Source organism: Tupaia chinensis, unplaced genomic scaffold (genome assembly GCF_000334495.1).
Source record: "Tupaia chinensis unplaced genomic scaffold, TupChi_1.0 Scaffold000709_1, whole genome shotgun sequence".
Classification (NCBI taxonomy): domain Eukaryota; kingdom Metazoa; phylum Chordata; class Mammalia; order Scandentia; family Tupaiidae; genus Tupaia; species Tupaia belangeri.
In genome coordinates this window covers 1,485,823-1,491,822 of record NW_006160232.1, presented here as the reverse complement: position 1 = coordinate 1,491,822, position 6,000 = coordinate 1,485,823, and positions in this window count along the sequence as shown.

Sequence of the window (6,000 nt, the reverse complement as noted above, 5' to 3'; positions counted from 1 at the left end):
TTTAAATAATATTGACCTGTTAAGTCTGTTTTTGGTGGGGAGTGAGTTCACAGACTCTCCTTACAAAGACACTTTTTAACCACACTTTAGAAAAGCTCATTGAGGGGGGGACCAGCAGGTGGCATGGTGGTTAAGGCACTGGACACTCCCACATGGCCAACCATGGTTCGAGTCCCAGACCTGACGGCTTGTTTTCTCACTTTCCTTCTCTCTCTCTCTCTCTCTCTCCTCTCTCTCGTCAAATAAAAAAATACACAAATGAATAAATAAAATTAAATTTAAAAAAAAGGAAAGCTCATTGAGGATCAGCAGATGGCACGGAGATTAAGGTGACTGGGTCCCATGTGGCCAACTGTGTGGTCATATACCTGGCAGTTTGAAAAACACACCAGGCTTGTATGTGTATGCCCAAAATCTCAAGAGGAGAATGTAATAGAAGGAATACTAGAGTGGTCATGTCCCTCGGGGGAGGGGGGTTTCCTCACTTCCCTCTCTCTCTCTCTCTCTCTCTCTCTCTCAAGCATACATGACCTATAGTACAAAAAAAGAAATAAAGAAAAGGAAAACTCATGGAACCTCTTTGACTAGGCCTTGTCTGTGGGTTCTATCCTTGGGCATAGTCTTAGCAAATCATCCTAATTTAACCCCATTCTCTTGCAATCTGATCACCCTTGATAGCTGATCAAATTTCTCATCTCCATCTTTGATATCTAGCCATGGTGGCCTGACTTTAGCAACACCCAACTAATAAATGAGCAAAAGATATGACTAGACACCTTATCAAAGAAGATACATGAGGGGAAAGTCTTCAAAAATTTCACAGAAAAATGTATATTATGAGAAAACTATGCATGGATTTTCCTTTTCAGACCAAAATAAACTCATACTCTAATTCCATTTTTCCACAAATTATTTGAAGTTCTATCATACAATGGCAAGTATACATGAAAAGGTGCTCCACATCATATGTCATTAGGCAATTGCGAACCAAATAACAATGACAAAGAAAACAAGATGCCACTAGACACCTACCTATTAAAATGGCTAATATCCTGGAACTGGCAGTTAGTGTAATGGCTATGTCACTGAACTCCTATGTAGTCAACTGTGGTTCAAGTCCCAGACCCGATGGCTTAAACTCAAGCCGGGAGCATGTGCATGCATGCCCAAGATCCCCAGGGGAGAATGGAGAAGGGATTGCAGGGTGGCCATCCCACCGGGATGTGATTTCTCACTTTCTGTCTCTCTGTCCCTTTCTTGTCTTCCTGGCAAGTGCACACACCCTATAGCAAAAACCTCCTCCCACCAAAAATAATAAAAGGCTAATATCTAAAACATTGATTACCTCAAACATTGGTAAAGATGTGAAGAAACAGGAATTCTTGGGGCCAGCAAAAGGATGCTGGACTTCCACATGGCCAACCGCAGTTCAAGTCTCGAACCTGGTGGCCTGATTCCTCACTTTCCCCCTCTCTCTCTCACTCTGTCCCTCTCTGCTCAAAGTTAAATAAATAAATAAGTAAAGTTAAATAAAATAATTTTTTGAAAAAAGAAAAGAAAAAGACCAGCAGTTAGCATAATGGTTATGTCGCTGGACTCCCACATAGTCGAGTGCGGTTCGAGTCTCAGACCCGGTGACTTAAACTCACACCGGGCGCATGTGCGTGTGTGCCCAAGATCCCGAGAGGAGAATGGAGAAGGGATTGCGTCCCCCTGGGGTTGATTTCTCACTTTCTGTCTCTCTGTCTCTCTCTGTCTGGCGAGCGCACGCGCCCTATAGCAAAAACCTCTCGAAAAAAAGAAACAGGAACTCTTATCCATTGCTAGTGAGACAGTAGGACAACAATGGCAAATTGGGTTAGAGTTCAGCGTCCAAACTTATGTCAAAGTTATTACTTAAGTCTCTAAGAAGATGAGGCAGAGAATTGGAAAGCTACGCCTCTAATATCAGAAAAAGAAACCACCTCTCTCCTTGGAAAGAGGAGTTGTTTCCATTTATCCTCTCCTCTCAGCCCTGCTTACCTTCATTGTAATATTTTATTCGTATGCAAACCCTTAGAAACATTTTTTTAGAGGTTTCTGCCTTAGAGTGTGTGCACTTACCAGAGTGAGAGAAAGAGATAGTAAGAGGGAAAGTGAGAAATTATAACTCCCCCACCCCCGGGGGGATGGCCACGCCACAATCCCTTCTCCTCCATTCTCCTCCTGGGATCTTGGGCACACACGTGCAGGCGCCCAGTGTGAGTTTCAAGTCACTAGGTCCAAGACTTGAACCACACACAGCCATGTAGGAGTCCAGTGACATAACCATGATGTCATCCGCTGGTTACAGAAACTTTTTTAGAATTATTTTATTTCATTTACTATCATCATTGTTATTTGTTTAATTTGACTAGAGAGAGGCAAAGAGAGAGAAAGGAAAAGTAGGAAAACAGGCCTGCAGGTCCAGGACTCAAATCATGGTCGGCCATGTGGGAGTCCAGCCCCTTAACCACCATGCCACCTGCCAACCCCAAAACAATTTTGATGCATAGTAAAACAAAATGTGACAAGACGTTCCCACTGACCTAACCTTTCTGGAGCATAGTTTACTACTGTACAGAGTCTTAAAAATGTTTATGACTCTTGAGCCAGTAAGTTCTTTCCCAGGGAAATTCTTTTTCCAAGGAAATAATCCAGAAGACAGATTTAGGCCAGCCCTATAAGGTAGCAGTTGAGTGCTAGGCAAAAGACGATGATAAATCTCACGTGGCCAACCAGGGTTCAAGTCCCAGGCTTACAGCTTCAAACATGTGCCAGACAAGTGTGCACATGCCCAGGATGCTGACAAAATGGAGAAGTGAAGAAAAAGGGGACTGAGATATGACTAGACCCTGCTTGGGGAAAGAGAGGATGGTTCTACTATGTGTGCACACTCACACATGCACACACACACCCTCTGGCATAAAAAGAAAATTTAAAAATAAAAAAAGACAAAGATTTAGGCACAAAATGTTTATTACATTTATGTTTAGTACATTTATAATACTTACACAGATATTACACTTAAGTATCCACAACAGAGTAGAAATTAAATAAATAATGGTATTCCATTTGAGTAAATATTATGCGGTCATTAAAAAAGGTTTTGAAGAATTAATTGTGAAATGTTATAAAATAATGTTAGACAAAAAAAGCAGGTAACTGCATTGAATATATAAAGTTCTAGTATGTTGCTTTAAAAATATAGAAACCACTACATGAAAGATGCCACAGTGTTAATAATGGTAGTCTCTGGATGGCAGGACTCAAGATTATAATCAACTTATCTTCTGCTTTAAAAAAAAATTCCTTACTTTACTCTCAATTATTACATATTTTAAACATTTAATTGCATTTATTTATTCACTTTTTTTTTTTGGAGAGGTTTTTGCTATAGGGTGCTTGCCAGAAAGAGAGACAGAAAGTGAGAAATCACCTCCTCCAGGGGGGATGGCCACGCCGCAATCCATTCTCCTCCATTCTCCTCTCAGGATCTTGGGCACACACGCACACACACCCAGCACGAGTTTAAGCCATCAGGTACAGGACTCAAACCATGGTCAACTACATGGGAGTCCAGTGACATGGTCATTATGCCAACTGCTGGTCCCTTTTTTATTCACTTACTTTTAATTTGACCAGAGAGAGAGAGAAAGTGAGCAAGCAAACCACTAGGTCCAGGACTCGAACCACAATTAGCCATGTGGGAATCCAGTGCCTTAACCACGCCACCTGCTGGCCCCTCAATTATTACATTTTAAAAATGATTTTCACTAGTAAAAGGAATTAGTTCAAAGAAAGTCACCCAAAATGACCTTCTCTGTTTTGTCATGAGTTTTGAACCTCAAGGAGGTAGCTGGACTTGCTAAGACGCAGTCTTATCCCAGGAAACCTCTTCAGTTTCCATCCACTACACTTACAAGGCCCCCTAACTCTGGACCATTAGCTTTCCCAGAAGAGTAATACACCTGAGAAGAGGCAAATGTGCAGAAGTAGAAGAAATTTTGCTTGGGTGAGAATCTACACCACCAGAACAGGAAAAGTCATGGATGGGGGAGATGAGCACAGAAAGAAGGAATGAGAAATGGATCAAAGATGGATGGAAGTGTCGCCCTCTGGGACATGACTGTGCTCTATTCAGTACTATGCCAGGAACAGAGAGTGACCTAGCCCCATGGCCAGACTCTAGAGCTTCCCCAACAGTGGGTTTCACTTTACTCCTAGAAGTAGTTGTTCTCTTCGGATAAGGACCAGGATGCCACAGTTTGAACGTCTGTAGCCAGAAATTAAGTGGCTGGGAGGGGAAGATGAGATTAATCATGAAGATAAACTGAGTCTTTGGAGCAGAATTTCTCAATTTTTAGTGTTAGTTTTAGTGTGTTTAATCTCTAAAGAGAGATTGTTTAAAGCACTGAGTCTTTTTAAAGTGCTGATTCTATTACCAGAAATTCTGATTTAATAGGTCTGGGATGGGACTAGTACTGCATGTTTATCAAGCAACCCTCCAACCCCAAGTTTTTCTGATGTATAAAGCACGGCTTTAAAAACCTAGAGACTCTTGGGGCTGGAGAGTCACACAGCAATTAAACATGACACTGTCTGGTGACTGAGACAGGACGATTTCAGGTTCACATGTGGAGGCCTCCCTGAGTTGGGCAAGCACATGCCCATGATCCTGGGCTGGCTGAGGGTCAATCCTGTTAGGGATGCTCTCTCTCCCTGTCATGGAAGAAATAAACTTTAAAAAATTCTTTTTTAGAAGTTTTCCAGCGACTTGCTTTCTCACTTGTCCCACCCCCACCCTGTCCCTCTGTGATCAAATTAAAATAAATAATGTCAAACAAAATAATTCTTTAAAAAAAAAAGATTTTTCCAGAGGACATATGCACTTCCCAGAGAGCGATAGACAGAATAGAAGAGAAAAAAAAAAAAAAAAAAAACAAAAAAAAGAAAAGAAAAAAAAAAAAAAAAAAACACAATGGGCCGTGGTCACGCCACAATCCCTGAGTCTAGACTCTCAAACTGTAGACAAAATATTGTATGAGTGCGTTCTTCTGAAGAAGGTTCATAACTGTCATTAGATTCTCACAGCTAAGAACTGTCTTGGGCACAAAGTGTTAGAACTAAAGAAGCCTTAACCACAGTTCGAGTCCCAGACCTGGTGGCTTGCTTTCTCACTTTCCCTCTCTATCTCTCTGTGTCTCTCTCTGGTCAAATTAAAAAATAAATGAATGGATAAATAAGTACTTAAAAAAAAAGATTCTCTCTTTAAAAAAAAAAAAAAAAAAACTAAAGAAGCCTCAATCAAGCAGCAAGTCAGAAAGGCACGGGCAAAGTGTTTAAAAAAACACATATTTAACCAGGATGGAGTAAAAGTCAGTGGGTAGAGACACACAAGGATGCACGTAAGTAATTTTTATTTATAAGTCTGGAATGTTAACTTTTTTATTAGACACAGACAACCTGGTGCACAGGTGTGTATCTTTGTGCTCCAAAGGCTCAGCATTCAGTGAGACATTATCTTTAGGAGAGATTACCAAGGGAGGGCAGTGGATTTTCCTAGGTTTTAGAGAAAAGGTGGGGGTAACTAATTGTTGGAATCCTACAGCCTGGAATTTAGGTTGTTATAAGAGTGCTGTTGGCCAGCAGATGATGTGGAGGTTAAGGGGTTGGATCTCACATGGCCAACTGTGTGGTTCAATTCCCACATCATTAGCTTGAAAGTCACTCCAGGCGCATGTGCATGTGTGCTCAAGATCCCAAGAAGAGAAGAAAAGAGATGGTAGCATGGCCATCCCCCCTGGGGGGGAGGGTGATTTCTTGCTTTCTTTCTCTCTGGTGAGTGTGTGCTCTATAGCAAAACTAAAGAGTAAATAAATAGAGCACCATGACGATGTGGTGGTGTGTGTTGGAAACAGCTGTGGTTAAGACATTAACTGGTCACCAACAGCCCAAACTGGTATCATTCCCTATCTTCAG